This window comes from Pezoporus wallicus, unplaced genomic scaffold, assembly GCF_028554395.1.
Source record: "Pezoporus wallicus isolate ANWC-B61680 ecotype Strahan unplaced genomic scaffold, APGP_CSIRO_Pwel_v1 contig_3817, whole genome shotgun sequence".
NCBI classification, from domain to species: Eukaryota; Metazoa; Chordata; class Aves; order Psittaciformes; family Psittacidae; genus Pezoporus; species Pezoporus wallicus.
The window spans coordinates 6,088,433-6,110,161 of NW_026635157.1; the positions used below are offsets into that span (position 1 = coordinate 6,088,433).

General features: G+C 38.5%; 1 long non-coding RNA gene across 1 annotated transcript in view; it reads right to left on the reverse strand.

Annotated features, from left to right (window-relative positions):
• LOC130598105 (uncharacterized) overlaps window positions 1-20,340 on the reverse strand; it is a 63,233-nt gene extending 42,893 nt beyond the window's left edge. Inside the window, exon 1 of the long non-coding RNA XR_008971944.1 lies at window positions 20,185-20,340. This is a non-coding gene — a long non-coding RNA (uncharacterized LOC130598105). The remainder of the gene's footprint in view (window positions 1-20,184) is intronic.
• Between the last annotated feature and the right edge of the window lie 1,389 nt (window positions 20,341-21,729).

Here is a 21,729-nt window from a genome sequence, read left to right on the forward strand (position 1 = left end):
GCTGAGATAAGAACAATCCAGTAACTAAGGTATAACACAAATCACTACTGCTACCACCAATTATAATAATGATAAGAGAAAATAACAAGGGAACAGAATATGATACCACCTACCGAAACGAGCCCAACCCCAAAAGAGAGCCCATGCCCTTCCTGGTAACTCCCAGTTACCTCTCCGTGCATGACATGTTGTGGTATGGAATATCTCTTTGGCTAGCTTGGGTCAGGTGTCCCGTCTCTGCTTCCTCCCAGCCTCCCCTCCTCCCTGGCAGAGCATGAGACTCACAAAGTCCTTGGTCAGAGTAAGCATCACTTAGCAACAATTAAAAACATCAGTGTTATCAGCTCTATTCCCAGGCTGAAAGTCAAAACACAACGCTGCACCAGCTACTGAGAAGGAATAAAAAGGACTGCTATTGCTAAACCCAGGACATATGCAGACCTGCATTTTGTACTATACTCCAAATGACGGATACACAGGAGAAAGGTTCAGCATGAATGTCTATTACTTTAGATTCCTGTTAAAATTTTCCAAACTTCTATTGATTTCCAAGAGAATTTCAGGTGGGTTTGAGTCCTAATTAAATGCCTAAATACTTTACTAACTTCCTTCCATATCATGGTAAGTATACTCAAAACCCTAATTCAGAAAAATAACTGCTTCAAACTAAAGACATTAACACCCACTCTATTACTCTCCCTAGACCATCACTCAGAATATAATTCTGTCCTTTCCACTGAATGAATGTGATTCCCTGTTATTGAATCTAACCAGCTAAATACATTCTGTTTAAGAATTATCTTGTAGATAAACTCAATAACCGCTTGCCTTGAACAATCAACAGCAAATTGTGGCTATGGTCTTAGCTCACTAACTAATCAGCATTTTGTCTAACAGTTTCCTAGACACCGTGCTGTCCAATTTGACAGAGCTCATTAGTTTTCAACTCTCAAGGAAAACAAAGTGTTGTTATAAAGCATTTGTTGAAAAGGCCAAATAAAAATTCAATTTGCATGTACATTTGCATGCTAGAACTGCTAAGAAGGCTTTTTGTCTTAAAGAAAAATGCCAGATTTTAACAATTACTTTAAAAGACTACATTTTTAGCTGCATAGAAACAATATAGGAAGTATACAGCACAATATAAAAATTAACAATTTTGACTTACAATACTGAGCAGAGTTGTGGTGGACTCACTCTCACTGTCCCACACAACATCCTTGTCTCTAAATTGGAGGGACATCAATTTGATGGATGGACCACTCGGTGGATAAAGAACTGGCTGGATGGCTGCACACAAAGAGTTGTGGTCAGTGGCTCAATGTCCGGCTGGAGACCAGTAATGAGTGGTGTCCCTCAGGGATCGGTGTTGGGACTGGTCTTGTTCAACATCTTTGTCGGTGACATGGACAGTGGGATTGAGTGTGCCCTCAGCAAGTTTGCCGATGACACCAAGCTGTATGGTTCGGTTGATACGCTGGAGGGAAGGAATGCCATCCAGAGGGACCTTGACACGCTTGTGAGGTGGGCTGATGCCAACCTCATGAAGTTTAACCATGCCAAGTGCAAGGTCCTACACCTGGGTCGGAGCAATCCCAGGCACAGCTACAGGTTGGGCAGAGAAGAGATTCAGAGCAGCCCTGCAGAGAAGGTCTTGGGGGTGTTGGTCAATGAAAAAATGAACATGAGCCAGCTGCAGTGTGCGCTTGCAGCCCAGAAAGCCAACCGTATCCTGGGCTGCATCAAAAGGAGCGTGACCAGCAGGTCGAAGGAGGTGATCCTGCCCCTCTACTCTGCTCTCGTGACACCTCACTTGGAGTATTGTGTGCAGTTCTGATGTCCTCAACATAAAAAGGACATGGAATTGCTGGAACAAGTCCAGAGAAGGGCCACGAGGATGATGAGGGGACTGGAGCACCTCCCGTATGAAGACAGGATGAGGAAGTTGGGGCTGTTCAGCCTGGAGAAGAGAAGGCTGCATGGAGACCTCATAGCAGCCTTCCAGTATCTGGAGAGGGACTCTTCATTAGAGACTGTAGTGATAGGACAAGGGGTAACGGGTTAAAACTTAAACAGGGGAAGTTTAGGTTGGATATAAGAAGGAAATTCTTTCCTGTTAGGGTGGTGAGGCACTGGAATGGTTTGCCCAGGGAGGTTGTGAATGCTCCATCCCTGGCAGTGTTCAAGACCAGGTTGGATGAGGCCTTGGGTGATATGGTTTAGTGTGAGGTGTCCCTGCCCATGGCAGGGGGGTTGGAACTGGATGATCTTGAGGTCCTTTCCAACCCTAACTATTCTATGATTCTATAAAGATAAAGCAGAGATTGATGAAGTTCAGAGTAACAGTAGAGGTAAACTGGGATTTATATTGGAGAGATTAACTCAGACAGAACAAGAGAAACAGGATACTTGATGGAGATGTACAAAATTGCTACTGGTATAGTAATAAACTGATCAATCTCTCCTTTTATTAAACTTGTCCCATCATATAACAACACAGAACTGAAAATTAAAAGGCAATAAATTTCAATTAGAAAGAGAAGTATTTACTTACAAGAGATGTAGTACTGCACAAGGTTATTAAGTGAAATACTATAAACACAGTTTAAAAAAAATCTAATGTTACAACTATTAATACTGTCTGTAGACATGAAAGTCATCATAAATGAATATTAAATCTTATGTTGTGGGGAATATAGAAAAAGCAATTTTTCCTTATATAGTTCTACTAGCCTACTGGCTTGGTTCACTGACAAGGATTTCACCTCCCTCTGTAGCATCTACTGTCAGCTGCTGCCAGCTTATTCTTTATAGGTTTTAATTTTGTTTCACTGCCTAGTGGTTGTAATTATCTCAGATGCATGAAAATAACATTTTATCAACTGATTTTTATCCTTTTCCATTTGGCAAACATTGGCGTCTTGTGTGTGTTTTGAGCCAAGCTGAAATCAACACATCTGTTTCAGTTTAATATCTTCAGTTTATATAATAAGACCTATGCAATAATATGATATCTTTACAGTGGTGTTTCCTAACCAGTGAAATCAGGCCAAAACACCTATGGCACTTTAGAATATTACTGATTATAGGTAATCAAGGCCCTAATTATGTATTTCCCTTAAAATACACCTTTGGTCATGCCAAACCACCTTTTCTTTTTCTCCAGCATTATCAATTGTTCAGGAAATAGTGTGCTTAGTTAATTATTACTTTGAAGTCCACAGATGGGGGACAAATAATCTCAGTTGAAGAGTTGCAGAAGTAATGGGCATTGTTATGTTTCAAAAATTCCCAGCGATGCAGTACGTAACTTAAGTAACAATGATTGTTTAGTACTTTTGGCATCCTGTAGCACCGTGAATAGATGCTACTGAAACCAAGAATCCTTCAAGTGACATCCATGTGCAAACTTGCCTGAGGACACAGGGGCTGAATTTGCTTTGAAGAGATGCAACAAAGCACAAAATTCCAGTCTGCTTCCAAATAAGCAGCCCTCAGTGATAAGGGTGTTTGGATGCAAATACAAAATTGTCATGAGTTTTCAGACGTTTGATCTGTGGCTTGAAGTTGAATCCACACTACAGTAAATAATCAAAAAGCAAAACTAGTAAGATTTAGACTCATGACAACTTTCACTGAGATGATAGTTTTCTTATGTAAGGATCCCAAGGGCATCCATAGGCCTTGCCCTGATGGAGCATGCCACCATATCACCAGCCTGGTCTTGTTCAGACCTTGTGAGACAGTGCCTAGCTGAAGAGCATCCTGCTTATGTGAAGGTCACCCTTGGCTCCTTGTCCTCCCTCACGGAACAAACCCGCTAATGCTGTTCCCTGACATCTTAGCCATGTGTTTCTAAAAATTCCAACATTTTGTTTATTATAACACTGATTTTCACCTCAGTAGATGATTTCTCTAACCTTCAGCTCTGTGTATTTATTCTGACCCATCTTGGGTCTTCTAGTGTGCTTTTTTCCCTGTCACCAGTTTGTGCTATTCTGAGTAGTTGCACCCACCAATGGAAAGCATTTCTAACAACGCTAAGGAATTCAAAAGTAGTCCCACAGTGAATTTCCAAATAGAATCCAAAAGTACAGCAGTTTTTCAAAACCATCCCCAAGTAACTCTTTCTGAAGTTCATTTTCAGTTGACTCATGGGACTGTGAAGGGCAGGACACACAATGAAGTGAGAGCCCCTTTACTTACAATAGGTTCTTTCCAAAACTCTGGATTTCTTCTTTCCTGCAGCTCCAGAGGAGTTTAAATTTCTTGGTCAGAGAGCCATTGACTGGTTAAAAATATCACTTCTACTCTTTCTGCTGAACCTGTCTCACAGTCAAGAAAAAGCCTTTAAAACTCACTGGCCAAAGAGAAAATACAGAAAGAAAGCATTTACTCCACTGTTTAACAACAGGAGATTTCAATAAAGTCCTGGCTTTTGGACTGTTCTTCAAGAATAGTTTATAAATTCTATCATGTTACTGTTTAATTTAAAATGTACAAATAAATAGAACCATTTTTTTTCCTTCTAGCTCTTACAACTCACACTGGAAAAACTCTTTTATATGCTGTGATCACAAACCAGGTAATTTTTTTAGCTGCTTTGGCTTTCCTGCATTTCTCTGTCAGAAATACATTAACTGTGGTCACACCACAACAATAGTTCAGCTATGACTTCAGGGGACTCATAGCAATGTTAAGTTATCTATATTTATTTCATGATAATTATATTCTCAGAGCCTGCTCAGAGGTAAAACCTTACTATAACTAACGGTCCTAAATTCATCAGCCTCAGGTCAACCTCTCAGCTGTCCACAGAGGTGATCAAGTCTGATCGTAGGTGTGCAATGACTAAAGATAAAACTTAAGACTACTATGTTTCTAAATCCATTGAGTTGGCTAGACTTAGCTGCAATTCAGAGGATGCTCTTCACTCAAATATTAAGTGCTGTGCTCAGTCTGCATAATTCAGCTGTACCTTTTCCAGTCCTATATTCGGAGCTTCAAGTTCAAAGGATCCTTGAGTCAACAAGATGTAGCCTCCTATTTCACCAGGACATTTTGGAAAACCTTATCATTTCATGTTCAATACAAAGATGAATTTTTTCCATAACCCTCTTCCAAAATAATGGATTTCCAGAGCTAACTCTTTGAACCATAGCAAATTTGGGAGTTATTCAATACTTTCTCTTTAGAGAAAACTACATTTCCCTCTTTTACCATGTTTCTCATTCTGTACCAAAAGAGCAAGTACTGTTTTAGAATTGTGAGAGGTAAAATTGGGCAATAAATCCTTACATGCTGATAGCTTATGTTTTAGCAGAGGAACAATTTATATTGAGTAATAAGCAAAACAATTTTCAGTTGGATGACTGACAAAAGAGATCATTGTTCATTCTTGCACAATGAACCATGAAAACCAAGTCATGGTAAGAATGAAAAGAGTTGGTAATGTCATGCTTCAGGCAAAGGACTGGAACTTAGAAACTAGCTGAGCTCATTGTCACTAGATCTCATTGAAACTCAAGAGGTTGTACTCATGGAAAGGTTATCTGTACATTTTTTCTTTATTTCAGTCCACATGGCTTCAACTTTAGCCTTTTCAGTTTCACTGGGAGCTTCAGATCTAAATGTTTTGAAAACCTCAGATTAAACTTCACTTAAAGTCATTCTTATGTATCTCACCAAGAATTAAAGCTTTTTCAACCCAAAATCATGAAGTAGTCCTAGTTAGCAAGAAAACCTATCTTTATGATACAATACATTCAAAAATGAGGCCTGTCTTAAAAATCAAATATTAGTCAAGTTTTGTTTCTATAGAAGATAAATGTGGGAACTGGACAACCAAGAAGATGTCTCGTGTATTTCATATACTTAGTACTGACAAAGAAATTCTCATTTAACATAGGGTATGATTCAGAAGCTCTTAAGCACCTTCATGACGCCACCCAAGTCCTTCGGGTTACTCATGGGAAGGGTGAATGTGAGGTCAGTTCTGTCTGAGGTTCCACGTACATTGCTGATACCTGAGATCATAGATATAACTAGTCAAATAATGACAGAGAAAAAATGTCAATTTGCTGATCAGGAGGACTTATAAAAGTACATTACATGATGAGTCTATTTAAAAAAAAAAAAAAGAACATTATTCTCTCTCTTTATCATCATTATTCCATATTCTGTATAAACACACGGCGACAGACATCATTAATGCAGCGTGCCATGTTGGGCCCCCACCTTAAAATACAAGAACTGGAAAACTTTAAAGAAGGGAAATGTGGGAGATCAAACATGCGGAATAATTTTCATACAAGGAACAGACAACTACACCAGGGCTTTTCAGCCTGAAAAAAAAAGGATGCCCAAGGGGGGACATGACAGAAGTCTATAAAATCAGTAGCATAAAAAGGGTGAATAGGAACTTACTGTACTTTGTTTTTTCCTCAGTACAAGAAGACTTGCTAGAATAAACCAGCCATATAAACAGCACAAACAATTCCGAGAAACCCTAGCTCAACTACCTAGTTTAATATTCCACAGTAGCAGTATTTGTTTTTAAATGTACACAATTGTCTTTCTGAAAATCTATCCAGTAAGTTCAGCTACATGAATATCCCCAGATCCTTTCTGAACACTAAGACAGCTCGAATTAGATGAATACTCACCTACAGCCATAACTGAGTACTGGAACTGAACCCCTTCTGGATTAATTGTATACATTTCCTACTTCCATGATGTTTCTTCAGTGTGAAAATATAAACAGCCACCCAGTAACCCATAGAAAAACATATTTTTCCTGACATTTCTTTTGACGGAGCTCAGACTTATCATGACCTTCTGGTAAAATTGGCTACCAAAATAAAAATGAGGGTTTTGGGAAGCATTTTGGGTCCACTTCGGGATCTGAAATTGACTCCTTGGAAATCTGCCCTTCTTCTGTACTGTACATCTGTGGAATGCTGTCCTGCTGATACTGTGTGATGGCAATTAATATGCATCCCTGTATATTGGACCAAGGGCTTTGGAGTATCCCCTGCTACCACTACTGTGAAAAATATTATTCTCACAAACTTTCATAGTGAAGCCATGTTAATCAAGTAACAGCATAGTTAAAAGCACATAGTAAAGATACAATTGGAGGTGATATGACTGGAACAGCTATGCCTGTTTAGAATTAAAATCTATGGTGGCATGCTGAAAATAAATGAAATGAGATACTCTTCTCCAAAAGCACAATTAAACTGTGGCATTTATTGACACAGTATATCATGGATGCCAAAAGGCTTTATGGTTTCCCAAATGATTAAATAGAGTAATAGAAAAACAAGACATTAATACCTGTTCAAGACATTAATACCTGTTAAGCACAGAGATAATATACATGGTTAGGGAAACACATGAACTGTATATTGATGGAATTTCATTAACTATGACTATAGGATTGTCCACCACCTATCCAAAAGTGGTTATCCACTTTTGACTGCTTTCAGGTAGCAGTTTAGGTGGATCTTTGTTCCAACCCACTGTGGCTGTTCCAACGTTCTGCCTTGATAACTTCAACATTCCTCCAGGTTGTCACAGTAGACATCTCCTCTGATCCCATCTTTCCCCATCAGTAATTTGCTGTCAGAAAGACTGATCAGTAGGTAGCTACTTGCTTGTTGAAAACCCTAATGGGTTATGTCATGTCCTACTATTATTAGAATACTTCCAGAACGCAATTGGATTTCTGTGTTTTGCAAGAGCTCTGCAATCTCTTTGCACATCTGATCAGGCAATTGGTTCATTAGAGACAACTAGAGCCCCAGTTATATTGGCTTGTCCATCTAAGTTTATGGAATTGTGTCATGCTGCGGTTTGCCTTGGCCAATCTGCTAACAAGAATACTAATAATAAATCTGACTGTTATTACTATTGTATAAAGTTTGTGTGATCCTCTGACCTTCACAAATATTCTCTGTCATCTGCTATTTTATACATCCCATGCCACTTTTGCAAGTGATCAGGCTTCCTGCCTGCAATCTTATACCCAAAATTTACTGTATTAGCCAATAAGCTTCATTTTATTTCACTGTCTCCTGAGGGTTCATGACCTAGTACAATGACAGCCATTACCTATCTCAGTTTCCTTGTGGGCAAGGGAATGCTACTGGAGCTTCACTATTATGTGTCACACAGGAATCACTGGTACCATCTCTTGCCTCAAGCCCATGTCAAGTTGAACAGCTGAGGTACATGGGACCTCATGTTTCAAGATGTAGAGGTTTTGAAAGTTACTTTGAGAACAATTTAAAGCTTTTGGTTACATACACAATATTATTTGAAATATATATATGCCAGGCATGTTGCTGGGCTACAGAGAGAAAAATACAGAGCATATGCGGATAAGCAAACCAACAATATAAACACAAAGAAACATTACCCCAAGCACATTCAGAAATTCTTGTGAAAATTGTAGCACCCCACTTCCATCATAAGCTTAAAGGCTGGCCTCCATATTGATTTGACAACCTTCTCTGGTATCTGCCCTTCATTAATTCCTGCCAGGTAGAAGCTTAGTAGAATGAACTGTTGTTTCAGCACATTATATTTATCTCCTAAAATTCAGCTGTTTTATTTTATTCTACTCAGTTTGTCAAATGTGATGATTCATCACAGTAGGTCTATATGTCAATATCTGTATCTGAATAATACAAAGATAAACTTTCAGGCCAGTACAGCTGGCTTACTATTATATGCATTTATTATTTGCATTAGTCCAGCTCGTCAGATTTATGGACCAAAATAGGTGCAAGCTATCATGCAAATACAGAATAAAATTAAGATCCTGCCAAGAACAGATTCAAAATACAAGAATTACTAGAACTGGTAGTTAGCAAAAAGGTCAAAATTTATTAGTGGCCTATCGATAGATATTTAGAATGGGAGTGAAGAAGGACTTTAAAAAGCACTTTGAAGAGAAACATTAAAGTATTTTGAGGGATAAGGTGTCAAATGCTTGCCAAACCAGTTGACTCTTACTGTTAGTGACTGCAGTGGGGAAAACCATTTATGTTCTCTGTGGCAATGAGTTAACAATGACTTGATAATGCTCCACCACCTGATGCAATCAGCCTGCTCTCCACACATGGCAAACCAAGCCTGAATTGTGAAATTGCATCCTATAAAATTGTAGATGTCCCTGCAGAATAACACTTCATTGAGAGCTTGCAAGTATTTTTTGCTGACTTGAAGAATATTTGTATATTTCCCTCTCTAGAATAGATTTCATACAGCTATTTTTTATCCCTGAAAGGCCACTTTAGCAAATATAAATGGTAATTATGTAAAACATGTAAGGCTGGTGCTGAACCTCTCATTTTGGTAACTCTCTGTAGAAAGGCACTCTAGCAGAAATCCAAGTGGATCTTGAAAATAAAACAGAGCACATCTTTCTAAGATTAGTTTCACTATAAACATCCCACATGAAACGTATACAAATTGATTGAGTTCATGCGACATTTCAACAGTTATGAATTTATCTTAGTATTTTCACTTGCTAGAAGGAGTAAGTTATAAAAGATAAGTAAATCTAACAGTGCCTTGTGACTGTAAGGGAAAGGTCCTGACACTTCCTCCATACATTCCTACTCCGTCACCTAATCTGTGTACCAGCTCTGGTGTTTGTCATACTCCTTTGTAAACCAGCTCACTAACATGGCAAAAAAAAAAAGATATCAAAAAGATAAATTATTATTTTCTTCTGGGTTAATAAACTGATTTGGCTCAAAAAGAGAGTCTAGTGAGTGTCAGAGCCAAAAGAGAAGCAAATCAGAATCCTGGGAGTTGAGAGGATGACCTTGAAGCTTTTGTTTGGAATTACTTCATAGAACAATCATGATTCTGCAGTTATTCTATATTGTCTATTCAGCTTTTAGCAACCCTGAATCAAAATAGAATATGATTATCTCATCCTACTCTTCCCATCCTTTACAGAAGTACTGAGTATTCCAACATTGAAGCGTGTGGTTTTGAAAGCATGGTGCAAAGCACAAACAACAGCAGCAGAAGTAATGACGGTCAAAGGTGTTGAAAAACCCTCTAAAAGTATGCCAATTTCTTTATTTTTGAGACATAATTTGAGGCTTGGCTTAGTCTTCAGAGAAGCTTCAATTTCTGTTAGCTGGAGTGATGTTGAGAAATATAGTGAAGAAAGACACTCATCCAGTGGTTTGATTTACAAAAGTAATCACACATGTGAAAACGGTACTGAAGCTAATGAAGCTGCTATAGTTTTCAACACAAGGTTACGGCTTGGGGGTCTCAGCCTGCAAGATCATGACATGCCACTCTGGCACTTTCCGTATAGATATTGTCTGCAGATGCTGCAGTTCTGATTGTAGCATTGGATCTGATTCATGGAACTGAGGCAAAAGGGAAATGCTTTTTTCCTCTTTTGAATGTACCCTGATACCACCTATACAGCATTTTGTCCATATGTTTGCAGAGGATGGGGAGCTGCTATTTCAAATATCACCTGATTTGTTACCCCAGTTTTTATTCTGTCATTCTCCAAAGTAATTCAGTCACAAGAGAGACATGAAATCAAAATACTTACAAATGGCAGTTCTTCTCATATTTGGAACAGATTCTACCTGTGTTAAAATGGAGATGAAATCTGATGAGCTGCCTAAAAGGGATGTTTAAAATCCTGCTCCTAATTCCGATTTTTATTTCTGATGCAAGCTGTCAGAGTACATTTCTGGGATATGATTTGAAGACTCTTTTCTGAGGACTTGCTTATATTGTCTTGTTTATTAGCTCCCTTGGGGTAAGCTGACTATAATTTCTGTGCAACTTTGTACTAACTTTATTTAAATCCAAGTATTTCACAGTAGTGACAGTGGAGTGAAGAATGAACACAGAGCCCCAGAAATCTTTGCCCTACATAAATTTTGGAACTTACTTAAAATGTCAGTAAACACCCAGGCATGAGGAAATACTCAGTCCCTGCGATGTTTGCCTTAACCTAATTCATTGAGATATAAGGGAGTAAGCAGAGAACTTCCAGGATTTTCTGGACTTAAAGACATAAATAATACAGACTGAATGTATTTGTCAGGAAACCTCCTTTTTGAGGGTAAAATTAATCTCTGTACAGAGCATCAACATCAGCCTGAGCAGCACTAATGTACCAGTTAAATCCTATTTTGAGAGTTTTGTAAGGACTTCAGAGGGCTTTGCTTTGGCCTCTTTGAGTTGGAGAGATTTTCATTCTTTCTCAGTGATTTCTTTTCTTGCCAAGGTTAATTAGACCCAAGCTTTGGTTTGGTTTGTTTTTCTGAGTTTAAAGGTAATTTTCACTTCTTTTCATCTCATTGTAATATTAAGGTATTCATCCGAATTTTGAATTGTAAAGAAAGCCATGAATAATCATGGGACTTGAAACAGTTTTATGTATTTTGGCAATACTGAGAACAGATTGCTGCCAATAAACTGTTTGAGATAGATAGGAACTAATTGGAGTCATGTGTTTTTGGACTGATGTTGAAGGAAAAAAAAGGGATATTAAACATAGTTCAGATATTCTTCATACAAAGGTGCTTGAAATGTTGAATTTGCCATATGGTCCATGCATGTAAACATGTTTCATCATGATCTACAGCACAAACAGCTAGTGATGTGGACTGATAAAAGAAAGAGATTCTTCATGCCTGAGGAGATCAGTGACATTACAGTGAGCAAATCTGCTTAGAATAAAACAGAAATTATTTTTACATACTGTCACTACTCAAACGGGCTGATTCTTATACTGCAACACTATACTAACACAGTTAAGTGACAATCCCTACCATGAAGTTTACAGTCTAGCTCAGATTATTGAGGACTGAAAGCATTACTTCCTGGTAGCTGAGGGTTAGCTAAATGAAGTATCTTGGTGCTTCCAGTCTTTCTGTCCACATAGGCCTATAAAATCCTACATAACTTCCAGCTGCTAGACCTAGCTCTTATTGATACCAGCATTTCTAAGACTCATGGAAGATATGAGCTGATAATTGAGGCATAGATATACAATGAAGTTATGGCTGCAGAACAAGTTACCTCCAATCAGCTGAGCAATGGTATGCATGTTTAGTTCAAACTCTTTCATCAGGATCGAGCTAAGGAACATATTACTTTACTTTACTTTACATCTGAGCATACTCAGAGCATGTGCCTAAATTTTACCAACAGTTAGCATAGTTAAGCTGACATCTGACAAGGAAGTAAACTACCATAGCTAATTCATGTGTGTAACCTTTAATTTCTATTAATGCCAGTGTTGAGAACTATGATTTCATCAAAATACACTGCATATGGTGATACGAATGGGACCTAGCCTTAAAGAGAAAGATTTTCTTTCTGCAAGACTTTCATCAAATGGATGCACACTTAGGTCAGAGTAAAATTTCAGACTGAGACAAATGTCAAACAAAGCTGGTAAGGCTCCCCTAGGAGGGCAGGAGATCACTGCTGCATAAAATTATGTCTTATTTTATCAAGGTCAGGATTACAATCAGTTTGCAACTATGTCTTTTCACCAAATAAATACCAGATTGCATTTGCAGGGCTTTATAAACAATGATTAGTTCACATGCTGAAAGGCATGCATTACTAACTCACCCACTGAAGCAGAGTTCATTCCCTAGGACAGTCAAATGAACAGCTTACATCAACACAGTATTCACTTTTAAGAGATAGATGACATCATAAGCATAAATATTATTTGGAGATCAAGAACAGCAAATGTAATAGGTATGGTACTGTCTATTTCTTCATTGTGCTACTGAATATTTATTTTTAAATGTGATTGGTGTTGAATTTTCATGGAATATTTTAACTAAATAAAGCTGCCTAGTCTCAGAATTTCTTTGAGACAAAGACAACAATAATTAACAATTAGAACATGAGATTTGACTTGACGACTTCTTTCCTGCAGCAAAATCTATTACTAGTAATGTTAGGCCGCAATACTTTAAAATCTTTTTTCATACCATATTGCCATAATGTCCCAGCACATAGGACATTTTTTCCAATATACGCACCTTTTAGGTACTGGAAAACGTAATTTAAGGAAGTATTCCAAACTATCTGAATTCTACCTGAGATTTGAATTTAATTTTATATTTTCCAGGAGAACAAAGTGGTTTCATTTTTAGAACCAGTTCTCCTGGGGGGTAGGGAGGAGGGCATGCATGTAAAAGACTGACAATCCAACCTTGCCTTTGAAAGAAGCAAATTTAGCAGAAGCTGTAAATTCACTCTTTTTTTTTGTAAGTACAGAGACAGCAGCAACATAAAAGGTGCTGAGCTAGTTGAGCTATACTGTTTAGAGAAGCTTATAGTTACAACTGCCTATCCTGTTTAAAGACCCATTTTCCTTTGTTGAAATTCTGGAAGGTGTGTGCTAGGTTGAATTAATTAGCATTCTTTTTAACTCTGCCTAATGACAAAGCCGTAGTGTCTTTAAAAGCCAGTATAATTGTAAATGTAATAATGGCTCAGAAAAAGGAGAATTCTGCACCACAGGCTAGCAATTGGTGGACCCACACACTAGTGATGGAGCTGGAATTACAGACAAGACAAACAGTTTTAAGGGAAGAAAGGGATAAATTTGTAAAACTGTCTTTCTACACAAAGATGATTCTAAATTCCTCTCATCTGCTGCTTAATCTGAGAGATGCCTCATTCTGGACATGTGCTTTGCAGAGAGACCTAAGCTAGTTTCTAATACCCAGGTGATTAAGGAACTGTACTGGGAGGAGAGCAGTGGAGCTATAAGCCTCATCAGACATCTTCTGCAAGTGCCTAGTGCTGATGACATTATTCTAAGAGGGGAAAGAGATAGACTCAGGTCTCCTTAAGGAAGAAACAAAGACAAAACTGGCTTTCCTGCATCCTAGGGGAGTATTGTGCTCACTGTAGAACTAGACAAAGGCAAAACCTTTCCCATTACTTTAATTCCATCTGTTTGGGCACACAGTTCTCAGCAAACCCCATGCAGAAGAGCTAAGTAGTGTGATCTCCAAAGGTGCAGCAGGGAGTGTGACACTCTCCTGAGATTTTCCCCAGAGTTACATTCAACAGATCAGCCCACTAGCCTTTTGGAACCTCATTCACAGCCAGCTCTCCAGGGGCTGTTCATGGTATGAAGGTACAACCTGGGTATGTGGGATCACACTGACGCCGCAGTGTTTCCCAGATGAAGCCTAAGTCATTTTGTGAATCTAACCTAAAGTTCCCAGACTGGGAGAGGAAGAATGTGACAAAAATATGTCAGAAAATTGGAAACAGAAACTAAGAAAGAGAAAGGTTGTATGAAAGTCATTCACCCATTTTGAAGATGGGAATTTGGACACAAGTTTTGTGGCAAGGAAGAGTTTACAGACGGATAAGTTACATTATTTTTGTTGTGCTTTCTTACTTTAAAATTAGCACAATTGAAAGAAGGAAACACAGTGACAAGCTGAAGACAAAAAGAGTCATTATTTTGGATGCAGAAAACTGAGTAAGAATTACTTGTCACTTTAAAGAAAGGACCAAGGAACAAGCAATCAAGTTTGCAAAATTCTATGTATTAACAAAAAACAGCAAAATGTTTAGCCACGGAAAAACACAGTTCTGGAATAATCTGTCTATCTTACCCATCCCACAGTCAGATGCCTTTTAAAATTCTTTATTTCACTTAAACTATATATTTCCAACCTCCTCTTTCAGCAGTGAAAGTGACTTCTCCTTTCATGCAACTGCACAGGTTCCTAAGGTATTTAAAATATATGTCATTACAAACATGTCCTTGGATCATGGCCTCTCAGCAGTAGCTATCCAAGAATTTAGCACATCAGTTTACTTCTTCCAGCAGGGAAGTGGCATGGGACTTCGGGTAAGCCACTTCTCTTTGCCTGTCTTCTATAGAATGAAGATTATGACATCATCTTCCTGTTGAAATGACTGTAAAAAATGCTAGGCAAGAGTAGTTATGTTATTATTCAAACTAATTATAACAGCAATTCCTTGTCATACTGTTTGCTTTCTGGACTTTGTCGTGGCTTAAGTGCAGTCAGTAACCCACACAGCCCGCTTGCTCACTCCCCCCCCACCTTTCTCCCCCCCCCCCAACCACCCCCCCAGCTCCCGGAGGAATGGGGAGGAGAATCAAAAGAATGTAACTCCCACAGGAGTTGAGAGAAGAACAGTCCAGTAACTAAGCTATAACACAAATCACTCCTGCTACCACCAATAATAATAATGATAAAGGAAACAACAAGGGAAGAGAATACAACTGCTCACCACCTGCTGACCGATACCCAGCCTGACAGAGCTGTGACCAAGCCCTTTGGGGTAACTGCCCCCAGTTTATGTGCTGGGCATGACGTGCTGTGGTATGGAATACCTCTTTGGCTAGTTTGGGTCAGGTGTCCTGTCTCTGCTTCCTCCCCGCTTCCCCTCCACACTGGCAGAGCATGAGACTCACAAAGTCCTTGGTCAGACTAAACACTTGAGCAGTAACTAAAAACATCGGTGTTATCAGCGCTGTTCCCAGGCCAAAAGTCAAAAACACAGAGCTGCACCAGCTACTAAGAAGGAGAAAAACGACTGCTACTGCTGAACCCAGGACAACCTTCCTTCAAATATTTAAACTGCTCTGGATAGCTCAGTTTGAAATCTTAAACAGATTATAACAATAAATCTCCTTGTAAATACACTGTAAGAAGGACATTCGGATTATCCTGAAGCCTCAATATTCCTCCTCAAGCAGTTGCACCATTGCTTGTCTAGGGTCATGGAACTGATAGATTTTGTTCACTGACAGCATACTCATTTAACCTTGTATTCTAGTCCAGTGAGATGGCCAAAGAGAACAAAGCCGTGCAAATGGTTTATAAATGTGGTTGTATATGAGCATCCATAACTGAGGGGAATATACCACTTTGGCTCTTCTGGTACCATTAATGCAGAACAACATTTTGCAGACAGGTTTAGGCATATAATATAGCTTCCCAGAGGAAGCTTAAAGCTTGTTAACTAAAATCTAGAGAAGTATGAAAAAACAAACCCTATTAGATACAAACACACCAGCAATAGGCTGGAGTAAATCACCTTCAGGACAAGTGCCTTATAGCTGTGGATGTCAGTGCCATAGAGGCAGAGAGTGAGCTATTGTCATGCAAACTATTTAGTTGAGCTAAACTACAGAGCAGGACACAGTCCCAGGCGAATCAGGAGACTGAAAAGTGCAAAGACTCTTCATATAAAATAGGAATAAGTGTCACACAAGCCGGTGTTTGTAGGAGGTCTCTCTCTGGGGACATGGCTTGAACTAGATAGATTCAATCAACTAAAAGCTATGCCTGTAATTTACATTCTCTGTTTTGTATTGCACTGTGGTACTAGTAACAGTAGCTGCACAGAGGCTTTATACAAAAACAATCCTTTCTTTTGCTGAGGCTTGTCTACACAGGGAAATTCAGTAGTATCTTTATATCAGCATAACTCCCCTTGTGGACACTCTTCCTTCAGAATAATTCCAGGATAATTACAATTATGCTGTATAATTATGCTGCATAATTATAAAAGTGAATTTATTGGTGTAAACAATCTCTTACTCTTTAGCTGAATCTACTTGAACATTTGGAATTGTCATTGAGTTTGCTGTTGTTTACAGCCTTCTCCAAACTTGTCAGTTATATGCATTCCCAATCCATTAGCTGTTATTTATCCAAGCTAAACATATTTTATTGCTCTAATTTGTTCTCAGATCAGTCCCTCCAGCCTCATATCTCTATCTGCCATTGAAAGCACCATAGTTTTCTTAGGTCAGTCTCAACTTCAAAAGCAGGACTTGGAAACATGGCACATGTGCCCAGATGCTTTTAAGTGGCTACAAATTTGATTTGCTCATTATCAGGACCTATAAAAGAAATGTCCTTCTATTGTTTGCTCAACAACTGGGAGATAAATTCTTCTTACAATTTTACATGGTCTTACCACCATCCTCACTTTTACTCAGCCCTGTTGCAGTTAGCTGAGGAGTCAGAGGCCACATCAAGTGAGGTGTTCTAAGCCTGTGGGCTGCATCAGAGGATAAAAGAATCCATCACTGCTCCACATTAGCATTGTTGTCCTCATCAGCAACCATCAGTTTCAGGAGCAGAGCAAGATGTGTGGTGCAAGGCCACCAGCATTTTCAGTCTTGTTTCCCTAGAGGTCTGAGAAGCAGTTAATCATCACAGGGTATACTGTTAGACAGATCAGCATTTCAGTATTTAGAGAATGTTTCTATATTACCTTGTTTGGCAGCTATTTTATTCAGTAGGGTGCAGCAGCCTAGTATTCTTCATTTCATTATTTAACAATATCATTCTTCTAGCTTTTCCCAGTGGTGGAAATAAAATGTAGAAGTTTCTTGAAACTCCTATTCTTCCTTTGTTCAAGTGTGAGCACAACTCATACAGACATTTTACAGTCTCAAACATCTGAAAGAATTACACTTTAAAAAAATTAGGATCCTTTTGTATTCAAATGCCTACTCTTGGAGTTGATATGGATGGAGAGACCATCTATATTACTATTGCTTAATTAAGCTATCACTGTGGTTGGAGATGTATCGCAGAAAAAGAGCAACACTGGATCAAAGGCTGAATGGGTGGATGATACTGTGATTCACACCGGGCACACAGTGCTGGGGCTGGTTCTGTACCACAGCCTCTTGGACAGGATTGCAGAGCAGTGATGCACCAGGGCTGACGCAAGGCAGCACAGTCAGGGCACAGACAGCATTCGCACAAGGGAACAAAAGAAAGGTAGATTTTTTAGAAACTGAAAAACAGAACAGTAAGAAAGAAACAGAAGAAAAAGAAAAAAAAAGAGCAGAAAGGGTAATTTCCACTGAACATAGAATCACAGAATCATAGAATCATAGAATCATAATAGTTAGGGTTTGAAAGGACCTTAAGATCACCAAGGTCCAATCCCCCTGCCATGGGCAGGGACACCTCACACTAAACCATATCACCCAAGGCCTCATCCAACCTTATCTTGAACACTGCCAGGGACATGCTTGTACATTTCCATTGGTGAGAAAACAGTTCAGGAAATAACATACATATCTTTTATGTTAAAAAAAAAAAAAAAAGATCTTTTTCAAGGTTTGGTTTAGGATAATACAAGGAAGGTAGACAGCAACCTATTTTTGCCTTAATAAGTATCTATATATCATGTTCAGAAAAGTTCATTAGTAACTTCAATTTCAATTGGACTTGGTAAAAGAGCTTTGTTCAACTAGCTTCAAAGATCCTGCTAATACAAAAATTCCAGCAATAATAGAAAAACTATATATATGAAAAGCTAGTTGTGATCATGTCTCTAACTTCTTCATGGACTGGATTGTGTTGCAGAAATCAAAGTAATAAAAATCTTGCCAAATAGGACTGAATAATTAAATTTTAAATAAACTGTAATTTTCAATTGTATTATAATTCTAATAAATGAGTGAAAACATTGGTAGGCAGGAAAGTAAATGTTAATATAGAAATTTAAGGACAATAAGAGAAAGCACTAATACTGATTAGGATGATTATGATGATTATAACTTCCAGTACGTAAAATCACAATGAAAATTATCCAGCCTAGTATGCTCTCACAAGTTATACATTCACTTAGGCACTGGGAAAAATGTTTTCATGCCATAAACTATCTTAGATGGTTCATGAAGTTATGGTAGAACGTATAAAGAAATAAGGAAAGGAGTAAAACAACCGGATTGGAAGGACAACGCTCTATGCAGAGAAAAAGTTTCCTGATGCAAAAAGATCTTCCAAGATCACCAAACAGGAACACAGGAAAGTAAAAGATATATCGAGGGGACAGGAAAATATATTGATATAAATCATTCAGCAGTAACACTGGGCAGAATGGTGACTTCAGTTGCAGTCAATATTAAGATTTATTGATCTGAGAGATAAATATTGACCAAGGTGATGCCAAAGTCAATATTTAACTTCAGGGACCATAAATCTTAATAGTAACTGTAAAGAGCAGTCAGTACCATCTATGTTTGATATATATTTTATTGCCTTTTACAAGGGTATAAAAGGTTTTTTAAAAGAGAAGCTGTTTCCTCATTTCAAAAAGCTCCTTGCCTTGCCAAAGCAATCCAGATGTATATGCTTGCCTTTTCAAAGATCTTCTAATTATTGGGGTGCTTTCAAAATTGCACAAATAATTTGACTCATAAAGAAGCTTCCTATTTAATGAAACAAAAGCAAAACAGAAAAAAAAACAACAGTTAACACCATCTTTTGTAGATTTATGTTAGCTATGAAACGCTGACGTACTTGCAACATGTTGCTAGATAAAGCTAGTTAACAACTTAGGATAAAATCAACAATAAATTACGTAAGGTATTGGCAGTTCTCTAGGGTTTTCTTAATTTTTCACTGCTACACCTCAACGCATCAACTGGGTTCATAAAATGTTCATGTACATAAGAGTATATAAGAGTATATGAGTTATATTTACAAATTATTACAGTGTATGTACTACTGTACTGTACCAGTATCTTGCTGGATTTAGTATTAATATTTCTATTGCATCTGCTTCTAATACATGTGAGCCATTTCCTAACCAAGGGTTAACAAAATAGATCTTTTTATCACTTGCTACTTCCTTCCTCTTTGTTTATATTAAAAAGATGGCACTGACAACCACAGCTAAGGTAAAGTTAATAAATACAAATGGTTAAGCAAAAACCCCCATGCGGTAGCAAAATATAATTATTTAACAGTCTTGGAGCCTTCCTAACCATACCAATGTTCTCCCTAATGTTCACACAGATCTTTGTTATTACACTAGATGACATTTGTTTTCAAAAGCCACTGCATACTTGACATCAACATTTCTGACACATGAAAAACTCATTTATAATAAAGATTACTCGGACACTACTACAGTGAATGCACCCAACTCTTCCCCCAAAAAAACCAACATTTCTAGACCATTTTATAGGAACTAACCCAGCACAAGGGAATGATTTGACACAATTTTAATAGGGCTTTAATTCTATGAAGAGGAGGCTTTATGACGTTAAGAAGCATGACAGTTAACCTTAAATGGTTTATTCGTGTCAGCACAGTCCAAAGACGTAATTAGTTGTAATGTACTTACCCTCAGAGTCAGGGGTTTAGAGAGGGAAGAGCCACTGGTGGCATCGCCCAGCTCCTGCTACTCACTCCCCAGGGGGCTGCAGTGTCTAGTTTTATGTCTCAGGGTCCTGACAGACCATGGCCTTCCTTTCCAAAAGTCTCTGTACATTACCAAAACGATTTACGGGGAGATTTTTCATGCCTGAGAAACAGTGAACACACATAGTTATATCTAAATCAATGCTGAGTTCAGTGCTTAGGCTTCAGCAGTGCCTCAGGTTTAACACTTGTTAACAGGCACTTGTTAAAAGGTAGTAGACACTTGACAGATTTAGTCTGATCACTTCCATGACCCAGTGAGTTTTTGACTGTCAAAAGAAAACAATCAGAGTTGTCTGGAAAGGAATTCCTTTCTCAGGCTCTCTTTCATGAATTCCCCAGTCTTCAGAACTGGGCAATTAAGTGGCTGAGTTTGATTGATACTACTTCTCTTGTTTTAGGATGTGGCAAGGCTAGAAACTGTGGTAATTAGTGAACACAGTAAAAAATCATGTCCATTTCCCCTTTACCAGAGCAAACACTGATACAGGGAGCACTCACGTTCAAAGTTTACATGTAGCTGACAGAGTGCTATCCAAACTTTATTATAAGGGGAAGTCAAGTATTTAGCTCATTTTAAGTATCTCCAATTGTAAACAGCAGCGATAATACTGGGAAAGAATGTACTTCACAGGAGAGATTACTCTAGACAGGATAAGACTCTGAGATAACATTTTAAGAGAAGCAAACTAAGGGGTGGTGTCCTTTATCTATTACATCTCAGTAATCTGGCTTTTGAAATGTTCAGTAGGTAGCGGTATTTACAAACTGTAACTTGCAATGCTACATGATAAAGAAAGAGACAGTCACCTCAGTTTGGGGGGGGGGGTGGAACCTACTGCGTACTTTGTGTTTCCACTACATGTAATCATCATCCAGCATTTGGCTGGGTGTAATAACTTGGTGTCTCTTTGTTCTCCTGTTACAGGATGAAGACTTTAATCAGTTTTGTCAGAACGTTTGCTCAGTTAATCTCCTAGCAATGTGTGATGAATAATATGCCTATTGACTGTCTCAGCAGTTGGTGGGTTCTCCACCCTCACCCCATAGTGAGAAGCATCTAGTTTCTGCTGGCTGCTCATTTTCCTGTAGAAGAGGAGCACCGGCTCTCTCTGCAGCCCCCAGCAGTCGCATCCCACCCAGCCCACCCCCTTTAGCCTCACACCCCTCTTCTCCTCTTCCCCTCTGGAATCTGGAAAATGCTGCCTGCCCATCCGCCCACACCAGGGTTTGTCCTTGGATAATTACTCTGTCCCAGTCACCTTGAGCTCTCATACCACAGAGGGCTCTCTCTCTGCTGAGCTTTGTATCTTTATTTTCATACCAAGAAAAACAGATTTAGAGTGAACAGGAAAGTTTTGGCAACAACTGTCATCACATTATCAACACAGTGCTAGTGATGAATAGTTCTGGAGCAAAGAAAATGCCATAGGAAGCTCTATTTCATTGGGACAAAAATATAAGGGCA